The following is an 18399-nucleotide window of genomic DNA, read 5'->3' as shown; positions in this document are numbered from 1 at the left end:
GGAAATTACAAGCAGTCTGACAGCACGGAGGCAGTGGAGGGGTTCAGAGAGATGATGGAGAGCTAGAGTTGGGTGTGATCTGTGTACATGTGGAAGCTGACCACGTGTGTGGAAGAGGAGGGAGCCAAAGATGGATCCTTGGGGGATTCTGCAGGTGATAGTGTGGGGGTGGGAAGAGAAGTAATTGACAGAGATGGTCTGGCTATGATTGGATGAGTGGAACCAAGCATGGGCAGTCCCACCCAGGTGGACAGCAGAGTAGAGGTGTTGGAGGAGGATGTAGAGAGGTTGAAGAGGAGGAGGAGGAGAGATAATGTACCATGGTCATAGTCATGTCTTTTCTCACTGTGTTTAGGGACATTTCAGTGCTATTGGAGGGGCAGAAACCTGATTGGAGTAATTTAAATAGGGAATGCGGGAGACATGGGCATGAATCTGGCAGTAATTAGGGAAGACCGAGGGATTGAGGGTTGTTTTTTATTTGAGGTAGGGGGGGGGGGATATGATTGTAGTTTTGAAAGTTAGGGGTCAGTGCCAAAGGAGACAGAGCCATTTACAATATTGCATAATGGAAGGGAAGTCAGATGATCAGGACTTTAATGGGAGTGGGTCACAGGAGCAGGATGGAGGTCTCATTGATGAGATGAGCTTGAAAAGGGTGAAACTAGAGAGAGATAAGTTCAGGCTAGGTGGAATGTTTAGCTTAGTGGGCAAGGAGAAGGCAGAAGCAGCAGAGGGAATTAAACTGATGGTCTCTATCTTGGAGACAAAAAAAAAATCCATGAGATCCTTGCACATAATCTGTCACTATTTACCCTATCATGTCAGCCACAACCTTCTTAGCTTCAATAAAAATAACCCTAACTTCTCGAGTCTCTTCATAACTAACCCCTCATCCATGATAACATCTTAATAAATCTACACTGTACCTTTTCCATTGCTTTGATATCGTTTCTATAACGGGATGCCCAAAACTCTACACAATGCTCCAACTGCAGCCTACCTACAAGTTTAGGATTGCTTCCTTGCTTTGTATTGTGTGCCTCTAGATACACAACAAAAGATTCTGTTTGTCTTTTTTATGATTAAATCTACTTGCGCTGGTCACTTTAAAAAAAATGTTTGCACATCAACATCCCTGTGCTCTATTTAAAATCTCAACTTTTAAGGTGTATTTCCTTTCCTTATTTTTAATTCCATTGGCCCAGAACTTACTTACCTTGGACGCCGCTCCGTAATGGCGTCCATCCCAACCGCCGTCAAATCCATCGAAGCAAGTTCGTGAATGCGCACATGCATGTTAAAACCCGGAAATCACAAACTTGCTCTGATTGATTCAACGGCATTAAAGGGCCAACTATGCCACACTCGTATACAATCAAACATAATCACCAAACAATCGTAAACTTACCCATCTGCCCAGCTGGAACGAAGATACTTACGCCATGAGAAGGTACGCTTGAAAACACCAGCCCTACACTACCTTTTAAAAGCACGGAGACTTAGAATGACTGCAAAACAACAAAAAATTACATTTTAAAAACGTGGAATGTCAAATTATTCCCATTTTGTTTTTTGACCATTAAAAAAAATTATTAAAAAATAAAAATTTTATTTTTTTAACTTTTAATTTCCATATGTTTCAGCACATTATAAATCATTTCCTTGCCTTTTTTAATAAGCTATGTTATTATGTTAAATTTTTATTTAGACTAACATAGGGAATGTCACTTTAAATTTACGAGTTTAACTTGCCGGCTTGTGGGCGAGGCCTGCGGTCCCACAGTGATTCCATGCACACGTGACCGGCACTGATATCTGAACGTGCCACCGAGGAAGTACTCAGAATCCAGCGTGGACCACGCAGTAAGTACATTCGTACTTTTTTTTATCTGCAGGAGGTACGGAGAGCCTTGCCACGCCGGTCGGAGCAGGTTCCGGCACAATATGTATTCCTTCACATTTTTCTACACTGAACTGCATCTGCCACCTATCTGCCCATCCTGCTAATCTACCCAGATTGTCCTGCAGTCTTTTACAATCGTTACAATTTACCATGCCCCCCCCCCCCAGTTAAACCTGGAGACTCCATGATCTATATGGCTCAGGTCTACACTTGGAAATGCACGTATCGCATGAGCTAGCAAGGAGCTTAAAGCTGTATTTATTACTTTTTAATGGTTGCAATACTTATTGAAGGAAAAGTGTGGCTGTGATATAAGTTTCTCCATGGACAGCACAGTATCTATTACATTGTCACCTATCTCTGTAAAAAGGTTTTACAGCATTGGCCAGTTGAAAATTGCAAATGTTTTAAGAGTTAAGTGTGTGTTACATTTTATTATTTTTGGAGGGGGGGGGGAGGGTCATTAATGGTGGCTGCCTACTGTTGGTGTTTAGAGGATAACAGAGGAAAGAAAAAAATGGGATTTTAATGTTACAACTGGTGTTTAGTATATTGAGGATACAAGTACGACTGTCTGACATTGGTGGATCTAAAAATATATACTGTTCTGAGGCCCATTTTCAGGGCAGAATTAGGTAAGCCAACATTCCAAACAACCTGCATTGTACCTGACCTATGAGCACTGAAGACTTTTATTTGACACAAACCCTCCCACTTCTTTAATCCCTTTCCTTAATAAGTAATTACAAGAAAAGAACAATGAGCATGATCTTGTGGAACATGACTTTGCTCCACAAAAAGCAGTGAACCTGGATTTGTTATGTAAACCTACCCTCTTCCCCCCACCAGGCTTTCAGGAGATTGTTATGTTAAATGAAGCTTAATAAGAGTGCATTTTCTCTCTCGGCAACATCCTTACAGGAAGTGTGGTCATAAAATATTTGTCTACATTACCAAATTTATTCATTTTAAGCTAATCATAAAATTTGGCAATGTGACTAAAGCAAATTGGCCTAAGTATCAAAGACAGTAAAAGGAAGCAACAAACCATTAGTGTGTAATTTTAAACAAAACACAGTGCTGCACTGAAGCAGAACAGCAATGCTGCTATGATGTGATATATGCCTGCTGATAGACTAGTATGCTTAATAACATTTGTGGCATATTTTAGTCAATTCACTGCAATAAATTAGATTGCAATCAAGCATTTCAAATATGGGCACCAAAGTATTTTCATTCTAAATATTTTTCTCTGAGGGTCAGACTCCCTCTTTTTCAGATTCTTTCTCTTGGTTTCCCATGCCATGCACCATCCACCAGCAAAAAGGGTCTGTCGCTCTGAAGCCTGCTCCTGGGATGCCTGTGAGACTGTCCTGGAGTGAAGTCCCATGGATATTCCCTCCCTTCCTATAGGGCAGTGCCTGGCCTCTGGTAGCTACTTCCTCACTGCAGAACTACTGAGACCAGTAACTCAGTATGTTGGAAATCATGGGGACATAGAATCATAGAATGGTTATAGCACAGAAAGGAGGCCATTCGACCCATTGAGCCTGTGCCAGCTCTTTGTAAGAGCAATCCAGTTAGTCCCATTCCCCCGCTCTTTCCCTGTAGCCCTGCAAATTTCTTCTCTTCAAATATTTATCCAATTCTTTTTTGAAAGCCTAAATTGAATCTGCCTCCACCACCCTTTCAGACAGTGCATTCCAGATCATAACCACTCGCTGCGTAAAAAAAGTTTTTCCTCATGATGCCTTTGGTTCTTTTGCCAATCACCTTAAATCTGTGTCCTCTGGTCCTCGACCCTTCCGCCAATGGGAACAGTTTCTCTTTATTTATTTAAACCCATCATGATTTTGAACATTTCTTTCAAATCTCTTCTCATCCATCTCTGCTCTAAGGAGAACAACTCCAGCTTCTCCAGTCTATCCATGTAACTGAAGTCTCTCATTCCTGGAACCATTCTAGTAAATCTTTTCTGCACCCTTTTTAAGGCCTTTGCATCCTTCCGAAAGTGCAGAGCCCAGAGTTGGACACAATACTCCAGTTGTGGCTGAAACAGTGTTTCATAAAAGTTCATCATAACTTCCTTGCTTTTGTACTTTATGGGCTCGATTTTTGGACGTTCGAGTGGGTGGGATCGTGGCGGGGGGGCTCCGAAAATCGGGGATTCCCGGGGCGGGTCCGGAGCCCGGCTCCAACTTCCGGGTTCCCCAGTGACGCACTTAGATGCGCGCACAGCCCCCGCGTGCGGGATTCCCGCCTGCAATTAAAGCCAGCGGGATCCCACTTAAACCAATTAATTTGATACTTCAGGTCGTTAGCAGACCTGATTTGTAGGAGGGGTGGGATTTTCATCTAAACTGAGCGTGTTTCCCGTACTGGGGGAAACACTCCCAGTTGAAATGGACGTGTTGCAGCCACCAGCCTGTGGGAGCTGCTAAGGTCCATTTGACAGGTGGGAGGGGGAGACCCTCCCTCATTGCAGGAGGCCATTCTGTTACTTTGGACAAAGTTTGGCCTCCACCACCCTCCTCCCAACAATAAAATTCACAAACTTGCAACCTCAACACCGGTGTGCAAACACATTTACCTACCTTGAGGACCCCTCAAACATACATCTTCCGGATGGGGGCCGCAGTAGCTGCAGTCATGACCTCCTCGGAGGACGAACAGCCTCACCAGCCTCGCCATCCACACCGTCCACCTCTGACACGTGGAGCTCCACAACACAATGCTATGACACATCCACCTGCACAGCAGGAGGGAGAGCAACCGCAGAGAGAGATGCGTTGCAGAAGGCACTACCCTCACCTCAGGGACTACAGACCGAGGCTCAGCTTCCTGGACCTCTCTGAGCAGCAGTGCACACGGAGGCTCAGAGTCACTCGACATGTAGTCGTGGACATCTGCAGCCTCCTTCATGCCGAGCTGCTCCCAGCTGGCCCGAGCACCATCTTCTTACCTGTCGCTGTCACCACTGCCCTCAACAACTTCTCCTCCACATCCTTTCAGTGTGCCACTGGGGACATCGCTGGCGTCTCTCAGTCGTCTGTACAAAAGAGCCCTGCATATACACCTACACCCACTCTGCAGTGACACAATGGGTGGCATCAGGTGTGGGTCTTCATGGTGATCCTCAGGAAAGGGCATTATTGCACAAACCAGACAAGATTTGCAAAGACGTGGCAGTAGTGGTGACAATATAATATGTAATGTGAGTTGATCAGAAATCAAATATAAGTAAAAACCATGACAAACCCTCAAACACCTTGTGCATCCCCTTCATGCTCATGACACGTTTGCCTTACACTTCCTACTACACATATGTGATGCATGCCCTGTGGCTGCAGCACAGGTAGTGGCAGGTTGGGTGAGGCTGACCGTGAAAGAGATGCACGAGAGGGTGAGTATGAGATAGAGCCATGAGATTGTATGAGGATTGGGTTGAGTGGTAGTGGTGGGGTGAGTACTGGCGAGGTGAGTAAGTGCAGGTAAGATGAGGATGAGGTTTGAGTGGGTGTGAGGGGTGATGTGACAGAGTTGTGTTGGCAGTACAGAAGGAGATGTGGGGTGGGGGCGGTGATGTGGCAGACGGAGTGTAGGGGAATGAGTAAGTGTACTCACTTCGGCTGACCTACTTAGGTCATTGAAGCGCCTCCTGCACTGTATGCAGGTGGGTGATATGTTGGTGGTGCAGGTGACCTCCTTGGCCACCTCGAGCCAGGCCTTCGTGGTGGCAGAGGCAGGCCGCTTCCTCCCGCCCGCCGGGGGGGAAGAACTCTGTCCTCCCCCTCCTCCTCACCCCATCCAGTAAGACCTGGAGTGAGGCATCATTAAACCTGGGAGCAGCCTTCCCCCTGGGCTGCTCCATGCTGTAATTTTGCCTATTTTCTGCAGCATCAGTCAGTGGAGGACTGCCCCTTTAAATAGGGCTCCTCCAGCTGACAGCCTATGATGCGGGTGCGCAGTCCGCCCGCTGTGCAGCTTTCCAGCGCGAAACCCGGAAGCCAAGGTCATTGGCTTCATCTCACGACACGTTTGCCTTACACTTCCTACTACACATATGTGATGCATGCCCTGTGGCTGCAGCACAGGTAGTGGCAGGTTGGGTGAGGCTGGCCGTGAAAGAGATGCATCAGAGGGTGAGGGCAACCTTCAATCAGGCTGCGTTCGCATGCGGAGCACCCCGATTTCACTGGGCGCGTTACCCATGTGCCCAGTCGACCCCACGCTGCCAACCCGCCTCCCTCCTAATATCGAGCCCTATGTCTCTATTTATAAAGCCCGGGATCCTTTATGCTTTTTTAACGGCTTTCTCAACATGTCCTGCCACCTTCAATGATTTGTGCACATATAACCCCAGGTCTTTCTGTTCCTGCACCACCCCCCCCCCCCCCGTAAACTTGTACCATTTAGTTTATACTGCCTCTCCTCATTCTTCCTGCCAAAATGTATCACTTCGCACTTCTCTGCATTAAATTTAATCTGGCATGTGTCCGCCCATTCCAGTCTATATCCTCTAGAAGTCTATCACTATCCTCCTCATTGTTTAATACACTTTCAAGTTTTGTGTCATCTGCAAATTTTGTAATTGTGCCCTGTACACCCAAGTCCAAGTCATTAATATATATCAAAAAAGCAGCGGTCCCAGTACCGACCCCTGGGGAACACCACTGTACATCTCCCTCCAGTCTGAGAAACAACCGTACACCGCTTCTCTCTGTTTCCTGTCACTTAGCCAATTTTGTATCCATGCTGCTACTGCCCCTTTTTATTCCATGGGCTTCAACTTTTCTGACAAGCCTGTTATGTGGCACTTTATCAAATGCATTTGAAAGTCCATATACACCACATCAACTGCATTGCCCTCATCTACCCTCTCTGTTACCTCATCAAAAAATGCTATCAAGTTAGTTAAACACGATTTGCCTTTAACAAATCCGAGTTGGCTTACCTTAATTAATCCACACTTGTCCAAGTGACTATTCATTTTGTCCTGGATTATCATTTCTAAAAGTTTCCCCACCACAGAGGTTAAACTGACTGGCCTGTAGTTGCTGGGTTTATCCTTACACCCTTTTTTGAACAAGGGTGTAACATTTGCAATTCTCCGGTCCTCTGGCATCACCCCCATATCTAAGGAGGATTGGAAGATTATGGCCAGCACCTCTGCAATTTCCACCCTTACTTCTCTCAGCAACCTAGGATGCATCCCATCCATACGGGTGACTTAACTGCTTTAAGTACAGCTAGCCTTTCTATTACCGCCTCTTTATCAATTTTCACCCCATCCAGTATCTCAACTATCGCTCCTTTTACGGTGACTCTGTCAGCATCTTCTTCCTTGGTAAAGACAGATGCAAAGTACTCATTTAGTATCTCAGCCATGCCCTCTGCCTCCATGCGTAGATCTCCTTTTTGGTCCCCTAATCGGCCCCACCCCTCCTCTTATTACCCGTTTACAATTTATATGCCTATGGAAGACTTTTGGATTCCCTTTTATGTTGGCCGCCAGTCTATTCTCATACTCTCTTTGCCCCTCTTACTTCATTTATCACTTCTCCTCTGTACTTCCTATATTCAGCCTGGTTCTCACTTGTGTTATCAACCTGACATCTGTCGTACGCCCCCTTTTTCTGCTTCACCTTACTCTCTATCTCTTTCGTGATCCAGGGAGCTCTGGCTTTAGTTGCCCTACCTTTCCCCCTCGTGGGAATGTACCTAAACTGAACCCGAACCATCTTCTCTTTAAAGGCTGTCCATTGTTCAATTACTGTTTTGCCTGCCAATCTTTGATTCCGATTTTCCCGGGCCAGATCTGTTCTCAACCCACTGAAATTAGCCCTCCTTCAATAAAGTATTTTTACTGTAGATTACTCCTTGTCCTTTTCCATAACTAATCTAAACCTTATGAAACTATGATCACTGTTCCTTGACCCACCTCATTCCCCGGAACTAGATCCAGCAATGCCTCCCTCCTCATTGAACCAGAAACATACTGATCAAGAAAGTTCTCCTGAACACACTTCAGAAATTCCTCCCCCTCTTTGCCCTTATATTATCACTATCCCAGTCTATATTAGGATAATTGAAGTCCCCCATTATCACTACTCTATACTTCTTGCACCTCTCTGTAATTTTCCTGCAAATTTCCTCCTCTATCTCCTTCCCACTAGTTGGTGGCCTATAGAATACACCCAGTAGTGCCCTCTATTGCTCCTCTATTGTTCCAAATAGATTCTGTCCTTGACCCCTCCAGACATCTCCTCTCTCCAACACTGCAATATTCTCCTTAATCAATACTGCCACCTCCCCCCCCCCCCCACCTCCTCTCCTTTTTTCCCTTCCCTTTATATCCTGAACACCCTGTATCCAGGAATATTTAGTACCCAATCCTGCCCTTTTTTGAGCCAGGTCTTCGTTATCGCCATTACATCATATTCCCATGTGGCTATTTGCGCCTGCGGCTCACCAACCTTATTCACCACGCTTCGTGTGTTTACACATATGCACTCTAAACCTATCTTAGACCTTCTCATAGTCTGATCCCACCTAATACTGTACTATTTCTTATTCCAGTGCTATCTGTCTCTTCCGATCCTTTGTGCACCTCATTTCTCCGTTCCAATGCTACATCCTGGTGCCCATCCCCCTGCCAAATTAGTTTAAACCCCTCCCACCCCCCCACCCAACAGCACTAGTGAACCCCCGCATAAGCACAATGGTCCCAGCTCTGTTGAGGTGCAACCCATCTGCCTTGAACATAGAATTATAGAAATTTACGGCACAGAAGGAGGCTATTCGGTCCATCGTGTCTATGCTGGCCAGAGAAGAGCTATCCAGCTTAATCCCACTTTCCAGCTCTTGGTCCGTATCCTTGTAGGTCATGGCACTTCAGGTGCACATCCAAGTACTTTTTAAATGCGATGAGTGTTTCTGCCTCTACCAGCCTTTCACGCAGTGAGTTCCAGACCCCCACCATCCTCTAGTTGAAAAAAGTTTTTCTCAGCTCTCCTCTAAACCTTCTACAAATTATTTTAAATCTATGCCCCCTGGTCACTGACCCCTCTGCTAAGTGAAATAGATCCTACCTATCCACTCTTTCTAGGCCCCTCATAATTTTATACACCTCAATTAAATCTCCCCTCAGCCTCCTCTGTTCCAAAGAAAACAACCCCAGCCTATCCAATCTTTCCTCATAGTTAAACTTCTCCAGTCCTGGCAACATCCTCATAAATCTCCTCTGTACCCTCTCCAGTGCAATCACATTAGGTCCCTGATGGATGAACAGGTCCCTCCTGAACCAGAACTGGTCCCAATGCCCCATGAATCTGAAGCCCTCCCTCCTGCACCATGTCTCTAGCCACTCGTTAACCTGCCTTATCTTCCTATTTCTGTACTCACTAGCGCATGGCATTGGGTGTAATCCAGAGATTACTACCTTTTGAGGTCCTGCTTTTTAGCTTCCTCCCTAGCTCCTGAAACTTTAGCTGCAGGACCTCATCCCTTTCCTTTGCTATGTCATTGGTACCCACATGGACCACAACTTCTGGCTGTTCCCCTTCCCCCCGCAGAATGTTCTGCACCCTCTCCGTGATGACCTTTACCCTGGTACCAGGGAGGCAAAACACCATACCTGCATCCACCACTAAATGGTACAGCGCTGCAACATACGTTATCATCCAGTGCCCTCCTTCAATGAAGCTTCAAGAACTGTACACATTATTTTGCTATTAAAACCTTGTCACTGGTAATTCAAATCCTATATTTTAAACTCCAATTTTCTCATTTGTGCATATGGCTATATATACATACGGACATAAGAACATAAGAAATAGGAGCAGGAGTAGGCCAATCAGCCCCTCGAGCCTGCTCCGCCATTCAATTAGATCATGGCTGATCTGATCCTAACCTCAAATCTAAATTCATGTCCAATTTCCTGCCCGCTCCCCGTAACCCCTAATTCCCTTTACTTCTAGGAAACTGTCGATTTCTGTTTTAAATGTATTTAACGATGTAGCTTCCACAGCTTCCTGGGGCAGCAAATTCCACAGACCTACTACCCTCTGAGTGAAGAAGTTTCTCCTCATCTCAGTTTTGAAAGAGCAGCCCCTTATTCTAAGATTATGCCCCCTAGTTCTAGTTTCACCCATCCTTGGGAACATCCTTACCGCATCCACCCGATCAAGCCCCTTCACAATCTTATATGTTTCAATAAGATCGCCTCTCATTCTTCTGAACTCCAATGAGTAGAGTCCCAATCTACTCAACCTCTCCTCATATGTCCACCCCCTCATCCCCGGGATTAACCGAGTGAACCTTCTTTGTACTGCCTCGAGAGCAAGTATGTCTTTTCTTAAGTATGGACACCAAAACTGTATGCAGTATTCCAGGTGCGGTCTCACCAAGACCTTATATAACTGCAGCAATACCTCCCTGTTTTTATATTCTATCCCCCCTAGCAATAAAAGCCAACATTCTGTTGGCCTTCTTGATCACCTGCTGCACCTGCATACTAACTTTTTGATCTTCTTGCACTAGGACCCCCAGATCCCTTTGTACTGCAGTGCTTTCCAGTTTCTCGCCATTAAGATAATAACTTGCTCTCTGATTTTTCCTGCCAAAGTGCATAACCTCACATTTTCCAATATTGTATTGCATCTGCCAAATCTCTGCCCACTCACCCAGCCTGTCTATATCCCCCTGTAGGTTTTTTATGTCCTCCTCACTCTCCACTTCCCCTCCCATCTTTGTATCATCTGCAAACTTTGATATGTTACACTCGGTCCCCTCCTCCAAATCGTTAATATAGATTGTAAAGAGTTGGGGACCCAGCACCGACCCCTGCGGAACACCACTGGCTACTGGTTGCCAGTCCGAGAATGAACCATTTATCCCAACTCTCTGCTTCCTGTTAGATAACCAATCCTCCACCCATGCCAGAATATTACCCCCAATCCAGTGATTCTTTATCTTGAGCAATAATCTTTTATGTGGCACCTTGTCGAATGCCTTCTGGAAGTCCAAATACACTACGTCCACTGGATCCTCTTTATCCACTCTGTACGTTATGTCTTCAAAGAACTCAAGCAAATTTGTCAGACATGACTTCCCCTTCGTAAAGCCATGCTGACTTTGTCCTATTAAATTATGATGTGGAGATGCCGGTGATGGACTGGGGTTGACAATTGTAAACAATTTTACAACACCAAGTTATAGTCCAGCAATTTTATTTTAAATTCACAAGCTTTCGGAGGCTTCCTCCTTCTTCCTCCTTCGACGAAGGAGGAAGCCTCCGAAAGCTTGTGAATTTAAAATAAAATTGCTGGACTATAACTTGGTGTTGTAAAATTGTTTACAACTATTAAATTATGTTTACCCAAATGTTCTGCTACTGTCTCCTTAATAATAGACTCCAAAATTTTACCCACCACAGATGTTAGGCTAACTGGTCTATAATTTCCAGCCTTCTGCCTACTACCCTTTTTAAATAAGGGTGTTACATTAGCAGTTTTCCAATCTGCCGGGACCTTTGCCGAGTCCAGAGAATTTTGGAAAATTATTACCAAAGCATCCACAATCCCTACTGCCACTTCCCTCAAGACTTTCGGATGTAAGCCATCAGGTCCAGGGGATTTATCCGCCTTGAGTCCCATTAATTTACTGAGTACCAATTCCTTAGTGATTTTAATCTTTTCCATATGCCTCTAATATTTTGTATATGATTATCTTTGCTTTAGTGTAGGGTTATTTCTATTTGTTTAGAAAGGAATTTCATCTACCTTAGATGTTATGATTTTAAATAGGATTAAAATTAGAGTGACCACAGTGCAATTAAAGATAAAATGGCAGGTAATGATTTTGCAAAGGGACGATTTGGCACCTTCTCAAGGAAGAAAATAATTGATTGTGTTATTGCTGTGCCCATGACTGCAGATGCCAGTTTAATTGGTTTCTGTAGGCTTACTGTTCATAGGTGGTGCATGTACTGGAAGTTAACACCACAGCCTGCATTGTTAAGCGCATAACACTTATGAACAAATTTTATTGAACTCTATCTATTCCTTGTGATTGAAATGATAAAATATGCTGAATGTTAAAACTTCAACAACCATTTCCCTTTCAGTAAAGTGCTGCAGAAAGCTTGTAATCAGCTAACAAGTCCTTAGCAACCACACAGCTACCAAAGAACAGTAGGTTACACCAATCAGTTCAGTCATTGGCACAATCAATGATAATTTGCACTTACATTGTATCTTTATCAAAGTTATAACATCCCAAGGCATTTTACAAAGTGGTGGTTGGATTGGAGTCGGAGAAGAGTTAAGGGAGTTGGCCAAATGTGTAGTTGAAGAGTTAACTTTTAAGTAGGCTTTTAAGGTGGGGAGAGATGTAGTAAGGTAAAACAACAACATTTATACTGCACCTTTACAGTGAAAAATGTCTCACGGTTCTAACCAAAGGAGTAATCAGAAAAAAAAATGCTGAGTCAAAAAAATCTGACAGCTAGCATGGGGGCCAGGAAGGAAAATTGGGTGGTCAGCAGTTCAGTGGGAATGGGGTCAAGGGAGCAGGAAATGAATTTCATGGACAAGATGAGCTTGGAGAGGGCACGAGGGGAGATAGAAGAGAAACAAGAGAAAGATGTGGATGTGGGTTCAGGGTTAGGCTGGGGGAGGTTTGGCGTGGTGGGGAAGGGGTGAAGCAGCAGAGGCAGTTAAAGTCCATAAGCTCCTCGCACTTGTTAGAGGTGAGAGTGGAGGCAGCAGGGGAAAAGGAATTATGGTTATGGTGGTAGTGGAGATAAGAAGCCAGAGGTTATCTGATCCTCGAGTAGTGGGTGGTTTTGACAGAGGCGAGTGAAGCCACTGGAGCTTGATGTGGTCCAGCCAGATGTGGTGATGGATGGTTAAACCAGCTGTGCAGCAGATATACTCGAATTTTCATCCCTTTGACTTGAGGGAGTGAAGGTGGAGGCCATACAAGGATAGGAGAGAGTAAAGCTTTTGCTGGGGACAAGGGCATCAAAAGTGGAGGTGAGGGATTGGTTGAGCAAATCAATTACTGCAGAAGTGTCACGGCGAATGGAGGGCCAAAAGCTGGGCATTTGGGAGTTTGAAAGTGCAGTTGTAATAAACTTGGGAGAGAGTTTTTTCCAAGGGTAGACACAGAATGAGTGGGGTTGAAAGGGGATGTGGATGGTGAGGGACACAAGAAAGTGGTCGGAGATAACTTTGCCTATGATCAAGACCGTGGCAGTAGAGAGGCCATGGAAAATAGTAAGATTGAAGGGGTGGCCGGTAATAGGCGCAGAAGAGTTTTTATTACCGTATCATAGTCGATACAGCACAGGAGGAGACCATTCGGCCCATCATGCCTGTGCCTGCTCTTTGAAAGAGCTATCCAATTAGTCCCATTCCCCTGCCCTTTCCCCATAGCTCTGTAAATTTTTCCCCTTCAAGTATTTATCCAGTTCCCGTTTGAAAGTTATTATTGAATCTGCTTCTACCGCCCTTTCAGGCAGTGCATTTCAGATCATAACAATTCACTGTGTAATACAATGTTTCCTCATGTCACCCCTGGCTCTTTTGCCGATCACCTTAAATCTGTGTCCGCTGGTTATTGACCATTCGGCCACTGGACACAGTTGCTTCTTATTTACTCTATCAAAACCATTTGTGATTTTCAACACCTCTATCAAATCTCCCCTTAACTTTTTGCTCTAATGAGAACAACTCCAGCTTCTCCAATCTCTCCACATAATTGAAGTCCCTCATACCTGGTATCATTCTAGTAAATCTCTTCTGCACCCTCTCTAAGGTCTTGATGTCCTTCCTAAAGTGTGATGCCCAGAATTGGACACCGTACTCCAGCTGAGACCTAACCAGTGTTTTATAAAGGTTTAGCATAGCCTCCTTGCTTTTGTACTCTATGGCCCCGCTATTAGTGGGGAGGCAGGACGGCAGCGGGGGGGGGGGGTGTGATCGGGCGTGTGGGTAATCCGCCCAATAAAACCTGTCCCTTCCCCACGCGATTGCGGGTAAATTGGAGCCACTTAACGTGGCTTCCGGGTTTGCCGTCCAAAAGCTGCGCAGCGGGCAGACTGCGCGCCCGCATCACAGGTTGTCAGCTGGAGGAGCTCTATTTAAAGGGGCAGCTCCTCCAATGGCTGCTCCTGGAGCAAACACCCAAATAACACAATGGAGCAGCCCAGGGGAAAGGCTGCTCCTAGATTTAGTGATGCCTCACTCTGGCTGCTACTGGATGGGGTGAGGAGGAGGAGGGATATCTTCTACCCGGCGGATGGGAGGAATGGCCTGCCTCTGCCACCAAGGTGACAAAGGAGGTCACCAGCAGCAGCAACATCTCCCGCACCTGGATCCAGTGCAGGAAGCGCTTCAATGACCTAACTAGGTCAGCAAAAGTGAGTACACTTACTCATTCTCCTACATTCCATTTTCCACATCACTGCCCCCACCCCACAACTCATTCTGCACTGCCAACACTACTCTATCACATCGCTCCTCACACCCACTCAAACCTCATCCTCAATTTACCTTCACTTCCTCACCTCCCCATTACTCACCCCACCACTACCACTCAAACCAATCCTCATACAATGTCATGGCTCTGTCTCATACTCACCCTCTGATGCATCTCTTTCATGGTCAGCCTCACCCAAATCCATGCATTCATCGGTTGGCCACGTCACCATCACTCACTCACCCGTCTCTACTTTCTCCCCTTATCGGAGAAGAGAGCCCAGAATGCACGGGAGAGGGTGAGGACCGGATGGGGGCTGCAATGGACAGTCATCCTCACAGACACGGAGCAGGAGGCGCTGGAGCTGAGCCGCACCCTCAAGTGCCTGCCCGTCGGGGATGCCGAGACTGCCACCCGACAAACGTCCAGTAACAGAACTTTAACATTCAGCACACACAATATCAATTGATGTTAACATGCCTTGCCATCTTCAGCACCTCAACATCTGTCATCATGCTTAATATTGCCTTCTGTTCTCTTGCAGGGCCTTCAGCGACCGCTGTGACGGCGGAGGGCGATTCCTCAGAGGAACTGCCGGCCACTAAGGGTGCACCATCACATCTGAGCGAGCCATCCACCAGCGCAGATACAGACACCTCGGTGGGTCCCCGTCCACAGTTAGTTGGGGTCGCACATGGTGAATCACCACACACGTGAACACAAGCAGATACTGGTGGCAGGGGCAGCTGTGGAGAGTCGGTGGGAGCACTCCTCTCCAAGCTCTGCTCAGCTGGACACAGATGCTGAATCCTGGGGGCATCCTTTAAAAGGAGAATGACCGAGGGGCAGCAGCAAATTTGCGAGGTGCTGGAACAGGTGCCAAACGCACTCTCCACAATCGCACAGAGGATAGAAGAGTCCAACTCCTGCATGAGTGGAATGGTGGCAGAGGTACAGGAGGGAATCTCTGAGATACTGTCACAGGGATGTGAGGGCATCTCTGAGATAGTGTTGCGGGTAAGTGCGGGAATGTCTGCGATGGAGGGAAGGCTAGCCTCCATGGAGCTTCAAGCACGGCTCACAAATGAGTCCATTCAGGCCCTGACAACGGTGGGTCGGACTCAGACTGAACAACATTCTGCCGCCTTAAACAGGCAAGCAGATACACTCTGGCCTTCCAAGACTTCACACATGTCCTCCAAACTGTTGTCAAGCAGGGTGGTAGGAGTGGTGTGGGCCTGGCCCAGGGGTGGGATGATGCCAAAAGGGGACATGGAAGTGGGGACGCCACTCAAAGCGTCCCCAGGTCTCACCCATTGCCCTCCTCTCAACCAGTACCCACAATGCTGCCTCCTCTCCAGGTGGCCGAGTCTGCCTCTGCACAGGTGCAAGTGGAGCAGTCTTTGGCATGTCCCTCGTGGGCACCAAAACCCAGAAGGTGTAAGCAGAAAGCATCCAAGCAGTCAGGACATGAACATGAGCAACCTGCCACTATCTCTGCTGCAGTCACAGGGGATGCACCATGTAGAAGTAGTCGGAAGTGAAAGGCGAAGGTTTTGTAAGCAAAAGGGGATGCACAAGGGTGTTTGACGGTTGGCCATGTTTTTTATTTATATTTGCTTTTTGTTAAACGCACATTAAATATTAATATTGTCACCACTACTGCCACGTCTTGGCCATTCTTGACTGGCTTCTGTAATAAGGCCCTTTCATGAGGTTCACCATGAACGCCGACACTTGATGCCACCCATTGGGTCACTCTAGAGTGGGTGTTTGTGTAGTTGCAGGACTGTTTTGTACAGGGAAAGGTGGGGGGGAGGGGGGCTGCTCTATCCAGGTGTTGAGGACTGGACTCTTCACACTGTCTGATGTTAGGAGAACCGTTCACATATCAGTGACTCCCTGGCCTTACGAACAGCCAGGTGAGCTGCTGTTCTGCCCATGGGTTGCTCCTCCTCCTCCTCCGCCTCCTCCTCCTCAATGTGGGTGGTAGATGTGGATGGGCCCTCCTCAAGCGGCACCCCTCTCCGTTGTGCCATGTTGTGCAGGGCACAACAGACGACTATAATGTGTCCCACTCTGTCTGGTGCGTATTGAAGCGCTCCCCCAGAATGATCAAGGCACCTGATGCGCATCTTGAGCAGCCCTATAGCATGCTCAATTGTAGACCTGGTAGCGATGTGGCTGTCATTATATCGACACTGTTGCTCGGTGTTGGGGTTCTTCAGAGGTGTCATGAGCCACATGTGCAGGGGGTATCCCTTGTCCCCGAGGAGCCAGCCCTTAAGGGTGTTCAGTGCGTGGAAGAGGGGCGGGATGTTGGATTCCCGAGGTTGAAGAAATCGTGGCAGCTGCCAGGGTATCTGGTGCACACGTGAATGAATCCTTTGCAGCGGTCACAAATGAGCTGAGTGTTGGTGGAGTGATAGCCCTTCCTGTTGATGAACAGTCCTGGCTCGTGTGGAGGTGCTCGTATTGCTATATGGGTGCAATCGATTACACCCTGCACCCGTGGGAAGCCGGCCACGGCGTGGAATCCCACTGCCCTCTCCGTCTGGCTGAGGTCGTCCATGGGGAAGTTGACGTAGTGCGAGGCCCTGCGAAACAAGCCGTCGGTGACCTGCCTTATGCACTTGTGTGCAGACGACTGAGAGACCCCGGCGATGTCCCCGGCGGCACCCTGGAATGATCCGGAGGTGAACAAGTTGAGGGCAGTGGTGACTTTGACAGCGACAGGTAAGGAGATGCTGCTCAGCCCAGCCGGGAGCAGCTCGGCATGAAGGAGGCTGCAGATGTCCGCGACTACCTGGCGACTGACTCTGAACCTCCGTGTGCACTGCTCCTCAGAGAGGTCCAGGAAGCTGAACCTCAGTCTGTAGACCCTGTTGCGAGGGTAGTGCCTCCTGCGACATCGCTCTCTCTGTAGTTGCCCTCTGTGCTCTTGTGCGGGTGCCTGTGGCGCAGCACTGTGTTGTGGAGCTCCACAAGGCGGAGGTGGACGGCGTGCCTGGCGAGGCTGGTGATGTTGCTCATCCTCGGATGAAGTGGTGAATGCAGCCATGGCGCCCCCAGTACTGACGGTGTGAGTTTGAGGGGGTCCGCAAAGTAGTTAAATATGTTTGCACTGCAGAGTTTTGGGTGGGAAGTAGGAATTTGAGTGAAAACACAAAGGTCTTGCAGCTAAAACTTTGTCTGAAGTGACAGAGTGCCCTGCTGCAATAAATGAGGTTTTCTCCCCACCTGAAAAATAATCATTTGCAATCTCCCATTGGCTGCTGGCTGAAACATGTCTGCTCCAACTGGGAGTGTTACCCACAGCACGGGAAACTCAAAATTGCACCCCTGCCAAAATGTCTACTCAATCAAGTAGTTCAAGTACCTCAACTATCGGAGAAACTATGCAAATTATCATCCCGCTGGCTTTAATTGCCGGTGGGACTCCCGCATTTGGGAGGTGCGCGTGCACCCGAACGCATCACTGGGGAATCTGGAAGTCAGCGGGTTGGAGCCGGGCTCCGAAACCACTCCGGATTTCAGCGATTTTTGGAGCCCCAACGCACCCGCTCCGTCATCCAAAAATCGGCCCCTATGCCTCTATTAATAAAGCCCAGGATCCCATATGCTTGTTTAACAGCCTTCTCAACTTGTCCTGCCACCTTCAAAGATTTGTGTATGTGCATCCTCAGATCTGTCTGTTCCTGCACCCCCTTTAAAATTGTATCATTTAGTTGATATTGCCTCTCCTCATTCTTCCTGCCAAAATGCATCACTTCACACTTCTCGGCGTTAAATTTCATCTGCCATGTGTCTGCCCACTTCACCAGTCTGTCTATGTCCTCCTGAAGTCTGTTACTATTCTCCACATTGTTTACTACATTTCTGAGTTTCGTGTCATCTGCAAACTTTGAAATTATACCCTCTTCTCAAGTCCGGGTCATTAATATATATCAAAAAGAGCAGTGGTCCTAATACTGACCCCTGGGGAACACCTCTGTATACTTCCCTCCAGT

The sequence above is a fragment of the Heptranchias perlo genome, chromosome 3 (genome assembly GCF_035084215.1).
Source record: "Heptranchias perlo isolate sHepPer1 chromosome 3, sHepPer1.hap1, whole genome shotgun sequence".
NCBI classification, from domain to species: Eukaryota; Metazoa; Chordata; class Chondrichthyes; order Hexanchiformes; family Hexanchidae; genus Heptranchias; species Heptranchias perlo.
This window is presented reverse-complemented; position numbering follows the sequence as displayed.